This window comes from Pinus tabuliformis, chromosome X, assembly GCF_031772625.1.
Source record: "Pinus tabuliformis cultivar Carrire ecotype Pingquan chromosome X, CPIR1, whole genome shotgun sequence".
NCBI classification, from domain to species: domain Eukaryota; kingdom Viridiplantae; phylum Streptophyta; class Pinopsida; order Pinales; family Pinaceae; genus Pinus; species Pinus tabuliformis.
In genome coordinates this window covers 89,636,270-89,651,550 of record NC_142308.1, presented here as the reverse complement: position 1 = coordinate 89,651,550, position 15,281 = coordinate 89,636,270, and the positions used below count along the sequence as shown (strand labels likewise).

General features: G+C 32.7%; 1 long non-coding RNA gene across 1 annotated transcript; it reads left to right on the top strand.

The window, feature by feature from the left end:
• Nucleotides 1-522: 522 nt before the first annotated feature.
• LOC149138536 (uncharacterized) lies at nucleotides 523-1,138 on the top strand. The gene is made up of 2 exons (XR_016265320.1): nucleotides 523-641; nucleotides 814-1,138. It is a non-coding gene; the product is annotated as an uncharacterized LOC149138536 (long non-coding RNA).
• The last annotated feature ends 14,143 nt before the right edge of the window (nucleotides 1,139-15,281 follow it).

Here is a 15,281-nt window from a genome sequence, read left to right as displayed (position 1 = left end):
AATTCAGCAACGCTGTTGTCATGTGTAGTCATATTAAATACTTATTACGATTAAAAAAAATAAAAGACAATCAAAACGAAATCTGTCACGAAATTCAGTTTACAAAATTCGTACTGTTTATATGACTTGGATAATTTCATTTCACCACAGTTCATTACTCTTGACCTTACAAGAGTTGGCACATGGTGTGTAGTTTATTAATCTTTTTCGAACTTGTCAATTTCATTACCATGTTTACTGTTATGAGTTTATACCTATGCATATATCATAATCATGGTTGATTAAACATACTCAATTGTTATCTAATTAACCCACTCCTTAGGATTGGCGGGACCAAGGTTCTGAAGCTTCTCGTGCACAACAACTGTCTTCCATAGTCTTCGGGATGGGGATTCCATCCACGGTCCTCCGCTGCCGATCATCATCGGACGGTGGGTATTGGGACCGTAGCTTCCTCAGTAACTTTCTTCAGTCATGCAGGGTTCATAGTGGTATTGTTCGTCTTCTGCAGTTTTCCTTTGTTCGGGGACTCTACCCAGGTGAGAAACAGGTGCATTTTACTTCATACTCTCCCAATTTTCTCCAGTTGGGAAATGGCTTTGCAGCCTTTACCTTTCACTGCCATGATGAACAGTATGACGGTTGTATTCTTTCTACTATGTAGCCAAAACAGTTTCCTTCTCCTAGCGGTGGAAGCTTGCTCATGGACAGCGACGGCTATGCCTTCATTTACAGGTGAATTAGTTCATGTCAAAGTTTGATTTGTGAGCCTACTCCATGTACTATATTAATGTATTTGTTTGTTTGGAACAGGGGCTACGGCGAGATGTCCCTCTGCGGAATGGGGTTTGTTGGGCTACGGTCAGGTGTCCCTCTGCAGAATGGGGTTTGCTCCCTACCTGCTTTGGAGAATCCGGTTCGAGACTCTACACCGTTCCTCCATCATACTTACCAGAGGCCTTTGAGCCACAACTCCAACTTATCTCTGGGTAATATATACTCCGGCACACTGTTTCTCATCAGTTAACTTAGCGCTTTTAGTTCCTGAATTTTTTTGCTTTGGTTATTTGCCCCTGTAGTGGGCCAACTATGTAATTCAAGGTTACACTAGACTTAGAGTTTGTTAACGCCATGGCTTTGATTTTGTTGAAATATTACTTTCAACCGCAGTGTTTGCCAGAATCTGCCATTAAACAGCGACTGCAAAACAATCATGGGATTTCCCGCACCGCTTTTTACAGAATGGTGGTAATTCTCGGGGGGCAGTGATCACACTCATCGACTGACATGTACCCTGAGCGGTTTGCCAATACAATTTTTCCCCGGCGCGTAAAGTTCGGTAAAAGAGGCCGTGCGATATTGCCGACAACCGTCCGATTAATGTGACTCGAAAGCCTGTATGGTTTGACCGTGCACAAAAGTAATTGTGCATTAAAACAGTAAATCGAAACTAGATTTTTCCTTACATGATGCAGATTTTGTTTTTTGGGATCAAGGATAAGAATGTACATGAGATTTTGAGCAGGAGTACGATCTCCATTCCAGCCTATAAAGCATTTCCTCCTACAACACATCAAACATTTAAGAACACAAAAAATCATGGTAGAGTTGTTAAAAAGTAAACACCAGGTTTTACTACGCACATGGAGAATGTACTGCGCAACATCCAGAAATTTCAGAAATTAAATTTATTTTTCAGCCCCTCCGTATCTTGTTTAATTTCTAGTCTTGTCATAAAATTTTTAATAAAAGAATGTAAAAAAAGAATGTATGTCTAGTTTATGGTTTTGAGTAGTTTTAGTTTTTACTTTAGCTGGTGAAGTCGAGAGGTTTGGTGCTAAGAATCATGAAAGAAATTCAGGTGGACACTGTAAATGAGAGCTGTAATGTAACACACAACAGTGAAAAGTAAGAAGTAAAAAAGATTATTACACACAACAGTGTTAATTTTCAGGAGAGACAGAGTGAAGTTTTTTGGAACTGCCTCTAAAGCAGTCTTGCTATAATCCCTCTGTTGGAGGAAGAATTTTGTAACAGTCAGTCTTGCTAATGAATACAATTTTTTTTTGTGTGTGAAAAACTCTGTCTTCTGTGTTAAAAGAAAAACAGAGCACTATTCTCTGTTCAGTTTTTTTTGTTTTTGTTCTGGAATTATCAGAAATTCCCAACATGGTATCGAAGCTTGTCCAGGCTCTTTGAAGGTGTCAAAGAAGCTGAAGGAAGGATTTCTTGTTGCAGCAGCTTCTCCAACAGAGTGAAGACTCAGTCAAGAAAGAATCCAAGGTATTTCTCAAGTTAGTTTTTGTGTTACTGTTGAGGACAGTCAGTTATTTTAAATACACAGTCAAGTATTTTGAAGCATAGTTAAGAGTGCAAGAATGGCTAGAGCCAGCACTAGCATGGGTATCTGTAATACTCAGCTCCCACAATTTAATGGAAAAAACTATGACTATTGGGCAATAACTATGAGAGCTTTGCTTGCTTCCCAAGACTTATGGGAATTTGTTGAGGATGGTTTTGAAGAACCAACAGATGAAGATGAGTTTAATAATTTGACTCAGGCAGAGAAAGAACTGTTGAAGAGCAATAAGAAGAAGGATTCTAAAGCCCTCTACTTTTTGTATCAAGCAGTGCATGAGAGTGTGTTTCCAAGGATAGCAGTAGCCAAGAGATCCAAAGAAGCATGGAAAACTCTCAAGATAGCCTATCAAGGCATGGAGAAAGTGAAGACAGCAAAACTACAGTTGTTGAGGAGAGATTTTGAGACTCTCTGCATGAAGGAGTCAGATAATATTGACTCATTCTTCACACATGTGATTGGTTTGGTCACACAGATAAGGTCTCATGGAGAGATTCTTGAAGAAAGGAGGATTGTGGAGAAACTATTGAGGATCCTACCCTCAAGGTTCAATGTGATTATCACCACCATAGAAGAGACAAAGGATCTCACAAACTTCTCAGTTGATGAACTACATGCATCACTGATAACACATGAGCAGAGATTGAGTAGAAATGAAAACTCATCTCTAGAGCATGCCTTTGAGACCCATATGTTCTTTGGAAGAGGAAGAGGTTAAGGCAGAGGAAACAAGAGAGGAAGAGGCAAAAGCCAAAACAGAGGTGGAAGAAACAATCCAGCAAATGCTCAAGGAAGAGGCAGCAATCCAAATCAGAACCAAGGCCAAGGCAACAGCCAACAAAGTGGATAACAGCATGCTCAAGGACAAAGGTATGATAAATCCAATGTCCAATGTCACTATTGTAAAAAATATGGGCATTATGCAAATGAATGTAGGAAGAAGCAGCATGATATGAGTAATAAAACTAGTGCAAATTTCACTAGAGAAAATATCAGCCAAGAAAATTTGTTTTTAGCCTATAATATGACTGAAGCAAAGAGTGAAGATGTATGGTTTCTAGACTCCGGTTGTAGTAACCATATGACAGGAAACATATCCCTGTTTTCTATGTTAGATCAGAGTGTGAAGTCACAAGTCACACTAGGGACTGATAATAAAGTTTATGTTATGGGAAAAGGAGAAGTAAATGTCTCAATAAGGAAAGGTGAAAAGAAAACCATAGCAGATGTTTATTATGTTCCTGGAATGAAATGTAATCTCATAAGTATTGGACAACTTATTCAAAAGGGGTACAATGTTTTATTTGTGGATGATGTATGCACCATCATGGATAAAACACCCAGCAAACAATGTATTGTTGAAGTGAAGATGACAAGGAACAGGATGTTCCCTCTCAGAATGAAAGCAAATTTAAAAAATAGAGAAGAAATAGCAGTAGTGACACAAGAGGCTTTCCAAAGCGAACCAAAAGATGAAAATTGGTTGTGGCACTTGAGATTTGGACATCTCAACTTTGGAGGTCTTAACTTGTTGAATAAAAAGGGAATGGTAAGAGGATTACCATTGATAGAGAAACTAGATAGCCTTTGTGAAGGTTGTATCTTGGGGAAACAGCACAGAGAAAGTTTTCCATCTGGGAAAAGCATAAGGGAAAAAACACCCTTAGAGATGGTCCACTAAGATTTATGTGGACCGATGCAAACTCCATCACTTGCAAGCAGCCACTATATGCTAACATTTATTGATGACTTTACTAGAAAAACTTGGGTTTATTTCCTAAAGAACAAAAGTGAAGTGTTTGAAAGATTTTACAATTTCAAAGAACTTGTAGAAAACCAAAGTGTGCTGCATATCAAAGTCCTAAGAATTGATAGAGGATGTGAGTATATCTCCAAAGAATTTCTATGTTTTTGTAGAGAAAATGGAATTCATAAGCAGTTTACCACCAGGTACACTCCGTAGCAAAAAGGAATTGCCGAAAGGAAGAATAGGACAATCATGGATATGGCGAGGAGTATGTTAAAGGCAAAGCATTTGCCAAATGATTATTGGGCTGAAGTTATACATTGTGCAGCGTACATTTTCAATAGATGCCGTACAAAAGCAGCCATGAACATAGTGCCGAAAGAAGCATGGAGTGGGACAAAGCGAAGAGTCACCCACATGAAAGTTTTTGGATGTGTGGCTTATGCACACTTTCAAGATCAACTAAGGAAGAAGTTGGACAGCAAAGGGGAGAAATGTATTTTCATTGGATACAGTGAGGAATCCAAATCTTATAGGTTGTATAACCCATCCACCAAGAAGCTTATTGTGAGTAGAGATGTTCAGTTCATTGAGGAGGAAGCTTGGGATGGAAGCATAGAGAAAACAATGAATGTTAAAAACTCTCTGCTTCATGATGAAGATGATGAGGAGATGGCTGAAATACATCCCCAAACAGCAGCACCAACACAAGTGCAGCAAGAGACACCCTTGAGGAGAAATGAAAGTGCTTCTCCAAGCACAAAATTCAAGTGCTTCTTCAAGCACTTGTACACCAAATGAAAGAGGTAAGAAGTTTAGAAATTTAAGTGACATTTATGAACAAGAGGCAACAAATGAAGGTATGAACTCTTTGTTTGCTTTATATTGTCATGTTGATGAGCCTGTTCATTTCGAAGAAGCAATTAAGGATAGGAAATGGATAGAAGCTATGGATGAGGAGATCAATGCCATAGAAAGAAACAAGACATGAGATTTAGTTGAACTACCAAAAGGAAAAGAAGTCATTGGAGTTAAATGGGTCTACAAGACCAAGAGTAATGCTGAAGGAAAAATAGAAAGACACAAGGCAAGACTTGTTGTCAAAGGATATAAGCAGCAGTATGGGAGAGACTATGAGGAAACTTTCGCATCGGTTGCTAGAATGGAAACCGTGAGAGCAGTGCTATCCATAGCAACACAAAACAAGTGGAAAGTTTACCAAATGGACGTGAAGTCAGCATTCCTAAATGGAGTGTTAATGGAAGAGGTTTACATTGAACAACCTCTAGGCTATGAAAAGAAAGGCCAAGAGCACAAAGTGTGCAGATTGAAGAAAGCTCTTTATGGGCTGAAGCAAGCACCAAGAGCGTGGTACAGTAGGATAGATTCCTATCTACTGGAAAATGGATTTGAAAAGTGTGAGGGAGAACCCACCTTCTACATCAAAGAAAAGGATGGTAAAATACTAATTGTTGTGTTATATGTTGATGATGTTATTTTCACAGGTAATGATGATTACCTTATTGAAAATTTCAAAACAGTTATGAAAGAAGAATTTGAAATGACTGACATGGGTTTGCTGAGATACTTCTTAGGAATAGAAGTAGAACAAAATGGAAATGGGATTTTTATCTCACAAGAAAAATATGTTAATGAAGTGTTGGAAAGATTTAATATGCAGGAGAGAAAAACAACAATCACTCCCACAGTGATGGGATTAAAAATCAGCAAAGAGGACAACAACAAGGATTTTGATCCTAGTTTGTATAAGAGCATAGTTGGCAGCCTCATGTATTTGACTGCAACTAGGCCGGATATAATGCATGCTGTTAGTTTGATTTCCAGATTCATGGAGAGGCCAAAAGAAGCACATTGGCAGGTAGAAAAAAGGATTCTGAGGTATGTTAAAGGTACTAAAAGGTTTGGCATTTTATATGCTGCTTCGTAATGTTCATATTTAATTGGATACACTGATAGTGATTGGGCTGGAAATGTAGATGATTGGAAAAGCACATCCGGTTATGTTTTTCACATGGGTTTAGGAGCCATTTCATGGGCTTCTAAAAAACAGCCTATTGTAGCATTGTCTACAACAGAGGCAGAATATGTGGCAGCTACAGTAGCGGTGTGTCAAGCAATTTGGATGAGAAGGATGTTAAGGAGTTTATGCCAAGAGTAAGCAAAAGGAACTATGATTTTTTGTGACAATAGCTCAGCTATTGCATTATCCAAGAATTCTGTGTTTCATAAGAGAACGAAACACATTGATACAAAGTTTCATTACATCAGGGAATTGGTAAACAATGGAGAAATTGTTTTAGAACACTGTAGAACTCAGGAGCAGATTGCAGATATTCTAACCAAACCATTGGGGCAGAAAAGTTTTGAGTTTTTTAGGAAATGTCTCGGTATGCCTGATAACCCAGCAGTTGAATTTAAAGGGGAGTGTTGAAATATTACTTTCAACTGCAGTGTTTTCCGGAATCCACCATTAAACAACGACTGCAAAACCGTCATGGGATTCCCCACACCACCTTTTACGAAATGGTGGTAATTCTCGGAGGACAGCGATCACACTCATCGACTGACACGTACCCTGAGCGGTTTGCCAATACAACTTTTCCCCAACGCGTAAAGTTCAGTAAAAGAGGCCATGCGATATTGCCGACAACCATCTGATTAGTGTGACTTGAAAGCCTGTATGGTTTGACCCTGCGCAAAAGTAATTGTGCATTAAAACAACAAATCGAAACTAGATTTTTCCTTACACGATGCAGATTTTGTTTTTTGGGATCAAGGATAAGAATGTACATGAGATTTTGAGCACGAGTACAATCTCCATTCTAGCCTATAAAGAATTTCCTCCTACGACACATCAAACATTTAACAACACAAAAAAATCATGGTAGAGTTGTTAATAAGTAAACACCAGGTTTTACTACGCACATGGAGAATGTACCACACAACATCCAGAAATTTTAGAAATTAAATTTATTTGTCAACCCCTCCATATCTTGTTTAATTTCTAGTTTTGTCATAAAATTTTTAAGAAAAGAATGTAAAAAAAGAATGTATGTCTAGTTTATGGTTTTGAGTAGTTTTAGTTTTTACTTTAGCTGGTGAAGTCGAGAGGTCTGGTGCCAAGAATCATGAAAGAAATTCAGGTGGGCACTGTAAATGAGCGTCGTAATGTAACACACAACAGTGAAAAGTAAGAAGTAAAAAAAATTATTACACACAACAGTGTTAATTTTCAGGAGAGACAGAGTGAAGTTTTTTGGAACTGCCTCTGATGCAGTCTTGCTGTAATCCCTCTATTGGAGGAAGAATTTTGTAACAGTTAGTCTTGTTAATGAATACAATTTTTTTTTTTTTTTTTTGGTGTGAAAAACTCTGTCTTCTGTGTTAAAATAAAATCAGAGCACTATTCTCTATTCAGTTTTTTGTTTTTGTTTTTATTATGGAATTATCAGAAATTCCCAACAAATTTGTTGGCTTGGAATGTATCTTTTAATATGATGCCTTTCCTCTTAATCTTAAGGTTAACTGGTCCCAAAGAACCATGGATGCACATTTTTGTTATTTTTGTTTTCCAGAGCAGAACCATAAACTGTTATGGTGATAGAATTACCATGTTACTTGTATGTATCTATAATTCCTAGATCTATTGGCATGGATTGATAGTTTTTTCTTTTGGAGGAAAAACCCATAATGCTAAGGGTTTCAAAATGAGGGTTTATACTTTATGTCTTCAGTCCAGGCCTTCGGGTACAATGCTCATAGGGTTTTCCCAGTTTGGTTTTTTTCAAATGAAATTACTTAATAACACAGGTGCATATGTTATGTTCCTTAAATATAAATGTATTTGTATATTTCGCAATATCCTCATGCTCTAAATTCCATTTTCAATTCATTGCTCGCTCACTGTCTCTTAATTTAATTACAATTTCTTTTCCTTATTTACATGTATTTCAAACTTCAAAGCCAATGTTCCGTCTTGTTATCCTTTAGGCTTTTCCAGTTCCTCTTCTAGACAATATATTTTTAATTTCGGTTACAACAGGAAATTAAATGTTTATGTTACAAGACCAGTGAAGTTTCAATAAGTATAATTTCGACCATTTCCTCTATTACTACATACACATTTCTTTCATGGTACTTTCTGCAAAGAATTTACACAATTATTTTGTAGTATATGGACTAGTTCTTTTTGTCATATGCTAATTTTTGTTTTCATATTTTCTTAATTTCCTAATCAATTGTACTGAATATACAAGATTAATTAAATGCAAATAACTCATTAAAATAATAAACATTTACATTTCCCTGTTCTAAATAATAGTAAATACTTATTTGTAGTATGCACCCATCAGTACAGAAGTTCAACTCTGTCCAATCTCGAAGGACAATGCTGATTTCCTCCCAACCACGAGATCAGCTTTCCTTAATCTCGCCCAGTGCTATTCTCTGATGGAGGAAGTCCAGTAACTGTCATCTAATCTCACTGTGACTATCTCGTGATGTAGCCCATCTTAGCCTGAACAATTCTTCTAACCCTTTAACATAGATTTTATATTATTCAATCTTTCTTTCCTTTTTCCTAAAGTACATCATACTTTATTGGTTTTTCTTGCCTTCCCTTTTCTTTAAGTACATCATACTTTATTGGTTTCTTTTCTTGTGAATAAATCTCCAAGGAATAGTTATGGGTAGGTAAATGCCTGCCCTAACTACTTGATATATTTAGTATGAATATGAGTTTATTGATTTGATAATATTATGCTTAATTATTTTTAAATAAAAATTTAAGAAAATAATAATTTTTTTTTTACTTTCAATTTTAATTAAATATAAATAGTTTTATTTAATTACATATAGATTTATATTAAATAAATTTAATAAATTAACCAATTTATTAATTAAGTATCTAATTCTTCCCTAAAGTTGGGTCAAATATTGTTGTTGCTTAGTCAATTATAACTGTTACCTTTGGTCAAATTGGTTGTTTCTTTCTAGCAGTTGGAATACTTGATCTCTCTATTTAATCTATTGCCATCATCTAGTTCTTCATTTTGTCCTAACAATGAACCACACTTGCTGGTACAAAACTCGTTGATGAATGAATTTCGATGTGATTATCCCCGAAGCCATGTCTCAAACACTTGATAATGATCACAGAAGCCTAAATTCTTTAATGTGATATATATATATATATATATATATATATATATATATATATATATATTGGAAATGTCCAAATTGATCTAAATTTCTTCAAAGTTAATAAAGTAATTATTATTCAAACATTAACGTCTTTATTATTCAAACATAATCAAATATTAAATTGTCACTTTAGTCTTTCTAAATTAGGTAATTATTATTCAAACATTAACATCTTTATTATTCAAACATAATCAAATATTAACATCTTTATTATTCAAACATAATCAAATATTAAATTGTCACTGTAGTCTTTCTAAGTCTAATAATAGTATTAGGTTGTTTGACTGCTGTAATTAATATTTATAATTACTTGGGACATTACAACCGCTGATCCAGTTAGGGCACAAGATTCGCACTATAAAAATGCAGAGACAAGACTCGCACTTTAAAAATGCAAAGAGCCCAACGAAGCAGCAGATCCAGTTCACAAAGGGCCGCATATATAATTCACCAAAACTTCCTATCCAATTAGGTCAAAAAACTCGCACTATAAAAGTGCAGAGAGCCGAACGAAGCGGCAGATCCAGTTCACCAAGAGCCACATATATAATTCACCACCAGTGTCGATCCAATTAGCCCAAAAAAGTCGCACTGTAAGAAACTGTATGAAGTTATCTATTCACAAGGAAATCTCTACGTGCAACTCTTTACGTGCATATCTCTTCTCAGACACCATCGATATTATATCTGTTATCGATGGGCAGACACCAGTGATATTAGCGCAAAAGCTTGATCTGATTCTTCAACTTGTCTTGATGATGAACCACACTGGTTGGTTTGAAACGCGTCGACAAATGAAATATCATGTGATTTACGCCGAAAAATCTCTCATAAACTTGATATGGATCACAGAAGTCTCAATTCAACTAATAATTTTTTGTTAACTTTTTATTCATTTTAAATAAAATTATATAATTTTTTATTCTAATTTAATTTATTGGTTATGATTCATTTTATTTTCACTTGCTTAAACTAAATTTTGTAATAAACAATAATACATTGAGTGGTTTTTATTTTTAAAATAATTAAATAATAATTAATTGAATCTACATTAATTTTTTAAACTATCTAATGATTTGTCATATATATTAAATAAAAATCTATGATTTAATTTAATTTTCACTTAATTATTAATAAATTTATCATGTTGTATTTGTTTATTTATAAAATTATTTAATTTTACTAATAAAATTTTAAAATCATTAAATAACAACATTTATTAATTTTGAATTTGTTAATTAATAATATTTAGTATAAAACAAATAGTTAAATTACATTTTAATTAATAAATAGTTATTAAGATGTCATTTTGTTATTATTTGTTCTTGGGAAGGAAATACTCTAATAATCAATTTGTTTGTTGATCACTATTAATTTAGTATTGACTAATGCAATATATAATGTTTAACTTCTAAAAATACATATTTGTTTTTCAATATTATTTAAAAATTAATGTTCAAACATTCAATTGAATCATAAGTAGGTGGTCTTAGGCCTGTAATTTCAAATTTCCTATGCCCATCAAATGAAAATTTAATGACGTTTTGGCATTTTTCATGCCTTTCTTTTTACGTTCTACCTAAATTTGTGAGTGTCGACTTTCCCTTATCTAAAAACTCTTTTTAAACTACTCCTGCTTCTCAATTTTCTTTAATCTCCCTCTTAGAGTGCTTTGTTTCTTCCTAAGTTAACATTTGTGTTTCCCCATAGCATACAAGCATACTTTTAAGATTTTATAAAGCTTTTTAGCCTTTGGTAGTTAATAGTTTTGATTATATACATAAATTTTGACATGTGAAAAAAACTAAAGAAAGTCATATAGTTAAGATGATGAGGATCGTCAACCACTAGTAGATGAGATAGAGTTATTTTTTTTAAATATTAAAAAAATTAACTATTATCCCTTTTTATAATTTATTTAAATCTAATAATCTACTACATATGAATTTATTAAACATATAATTACATGTTTAACTATTTCTTTATAGCTTATTTTCACCAAATATTTTATTTACAGATGGGCACACACATCTTTATTTACTCACTGCATATTTTATGTACTGAATTCTTACCAAGATCTCTTTATTTATACCAAGATAACTTTAATCCCTATAAGTTCACTTTCAACCATCTATGAACTATTGAATAATAAATCTAGATATCTATTTATTTATACCAAGATAACTTTAATCCTTATAAGTTCACTTTCAACCATCTATGAACTATTGAATAATAAATCTAGTGATGATAGCTAAATATTTTTTAAAATATTTGTATATTCTTTCAACTAATTTGATATCCATTATACATATTTATAATAAATTATTCCTAAAACCATGAAGCCCAAAAATGTCTAAACGAAACAAACTCTGCAATCTACAATGTAATCAACTTATCATCTACATCTGAACATTGTTAACTAATCATTTTCATAATATTCTAAATATGAGCCTATAGTGTCCTCAACATAAAAAATTGAATTCACATTACTTTCCACAACATAAACCAAATATACAGCCCAACCGATTACACAAAGCAATTCTTCCTATTGAGCATTACGCTAGACAATACCATTACTTATTCTATTAATGTACTTAGTACCGGTTGCATCCTCTAAATACAACTATATTAGAAGTGGTTGACAACCTAAATAGATACACTATATAAAAATGAGCTTGTAACATCTTCCATAATTATTTTTATAGTAAAATATATTTCATTGAATAACTATATAATTATTTTATTTTAAAGGAAAATTCATTGCTGTAAAAATAAGATTGATTTCAAAGCCTTTAGTAAAAAACTCACAAAACAAAATTAGTGAAAATAAAGGAGGGCACTCAAAAAAAAATAGTCAAAATAAGGTTGATTTCAAAGCCTTTAGTAAAAAACTCAAAAAACAAAATTAATCAAAATAAAAAATAGTCAAAATAAAGAAAGGCACTCAAAAAAAAAAAAGTCAAAATCACAACTCTCAGTTTTCAAGCTCAGTTTTCAAGATGGTATGTAAGCTTCACTATGGAATAAATCACAAGCTATTTTTTTAATATAGGATCTCGGAGAAATTCATTTTGACGAGGGCGTCGATAATTTCACAGAAAACAAATACAATAAGAAGAAAGAATGAAAAAAACAACTGAATGAGATTGAAATGGATTGAAAAAGGAAACTTACTTGGAACTTGCAAACTGTTAAATCTTGCTGATTTTGATGTAAATGATGACAGTAGTTTCGCTAGAAAGCTCCACCATTTTTTGAGTGACCTATCCTTGCGTTTCAAGAAGATAACATGGTAGTGAATACATGGTAGTACGCAGCAGAAAACTCAAGTATAGTTTTAGTGTTTTGCAATCACCTACTAGCATATATTTGGATGGCTGAATTCACATTCTTGACGTAGACTGGTTGGTCGGTTCGTTAAATGTAACACCTAATTTACAATTTAGTTGTTCTTAGTTTCCCAGGTGAGATCTCGTTTCATAAAGTTCAAATCTACAAACATAAAGTTCAAATCTACAAAAAGACTATAGCCAAAAAATCTTTTAAAGGCTTCAATCTATGAAGCAATGTGAGCATTTTCCTTATGACCCTAGGCCTAGTCTTATTTTGTTGTTTTTAACTTAGGACTGGTACTATAAATTTTTGTATTTTTAACTCTTACGGGTATTATAAATTTTGGTTTTTTTAACTCTGACGGGTATTATAAATTTTAACAGAAAATATCCCAAATTAAATGTCAAAATGACCATTATTGATTGATCAGGCACATCAAATTTGATAGGTAAAAATTTACAACAACTGTCAAATATGTCTTAAAATAGGAAATACGTCCTATGGGACGTCAAATTCTAGGCTTGGGTGGTCTTATTGTAGCCATTGCATAAAATAATACATGTGGATAGTTGTCTTTCATATATTTTGTCATAATTTATGGATATAGTTGCAATATCTATGCATCATTTTTAGATATTTGTGTAGTGATTTTTTATTCTTAAACTTGGAAGGAAAAAAATAACATATTTACCATCAATTACTTCCAAACATAATTTAAGCAATTTTTAGCATAAAAAATGGATAAAAACAAGTGTTCTACTTATCGTTAAGTGGAAATCTATGGCAGTTATCCACATAGCATTGTATTTTGCAAAGACTACAATAATAATGATTACAGCATAAGACCTAAACCAATCATATTATAGATAAATACTTTTTAAATATTAATAAGAAAATAATAGAATTCTATCCATAATGTTAAACTATGGAAAAACTACATTTTTTTTTGGTCAAAGGCAAAGTAATACTAGGTTTAAAAGAAAAAAAAAACAACTAATGCATAATATGATGAGTGTGATAGGTATAATAATCTCTCTTCTTTAAGCCACACTTATTTTTAAATTGATGTCTTTGAATGTAACTAATTCTTAATTGAAGTCTAGGTTTTGACAATTTCTTCAACGAAGTGTGTGGATATGGGTTTATTAAAGTATAACAATTATCTTAATATGAATTAAGAAAGTTGTTTTAGCAATGTTAACTAATTACTTTTTAAATTTTTTTTAACCATAAATATAAAGTAGATTTAAAATGAATTAGTAACATTTTTTATTTTACTCTTTAACATTAACACAACCACATTAATAAATATGGCCTATATATACCAATAGGCATACATCAAACACATGCAAAACCACATTAGTAAATGAAATTGATATGCAATATATAATGTCAATGTTATAAAATCTAATATTAAACCAAATATTATAAACCCTGATATTAAACTCTATTATTAAACCCAATAGAGGAACCTAAAAATTCACATGGCATGTGGCTATGAGTAAACATCTAGGAGTTTATGACCCTTCCTCCTCTTTGTAAACCAGGTCACAACATACAGGGTTTAAACCTTGGATCTTTTAAGACTCAAATTACTTTGATCAACAATTGAACTACCCCTTGGACATATTATAAACCCAACATTAAACTCTCATATTAAACCCAATATTATAAATCGTAATATCATAAACCCAATATTAAAAATACTAACATTAAACCCAATATTGCAAATCCTAGTATTAAAAACAATATTATAGACTCAATATTAAACCCAATATTATAAATGTTAATATTATAAACCCTAATATTAATCACAACATTATAAACTCACTATTAAACTCAATATTACAAACCCTAGTATTAAACGTAATATTATAAACCATAATATTAAAAAATCAAATATTATATTCATAATATTAGACCTAATATGATAAATCCAATATGATAAACTCAATATTAAACCCTAATATTGGATTAAATATTATAAACCCTAATATTATAAACTATAATATTAAACCCAATATTATCCCTTATATTAAATCTTAATTTTGTAATGTTGCAATGTGAGATTGAATAAATTGCAATATTATGTAATATTACGACAATGATTGTCACATTGTTATGATAACCTTGATAAAATTGTCTCTTTTGTGACTTTTATATTAGACCCGTGACTAAAAAGCCAAGTAGGACAGGTAATATATTACAACAACGTAAATATTTATTTTGAATAATAGAAATAAAATTGTTTTGTATTATTATTCTTGGCAATATATTAAAGGCTATCATGTGAAGAGATTAGAATCCCAACTACCAGGAAAATAGTTGGAATTAGTTATGCCCAAGAAGGGGTCAAAACAACAAAGACAAATTTCTTCATTTTTTTCATACAGTAGGAACTATTGGCTGAGAAGACAACTAAGAAAAATATACATAACTGGAGATAAATGTCATGGGTGAAACTTCATTTTAGAAAAGGACCATGGGAGATAAAGATAGTAAAAATAAATGAAAAGGTTGGTGGGAGAAAATGACTAAACTTGAACCCAAAATTAGCAGGATGGTGTTAGGGTTAAGTAGGAGAAACTGAAGAAGAAATTCAGAGTAGTTTTCCTAGTA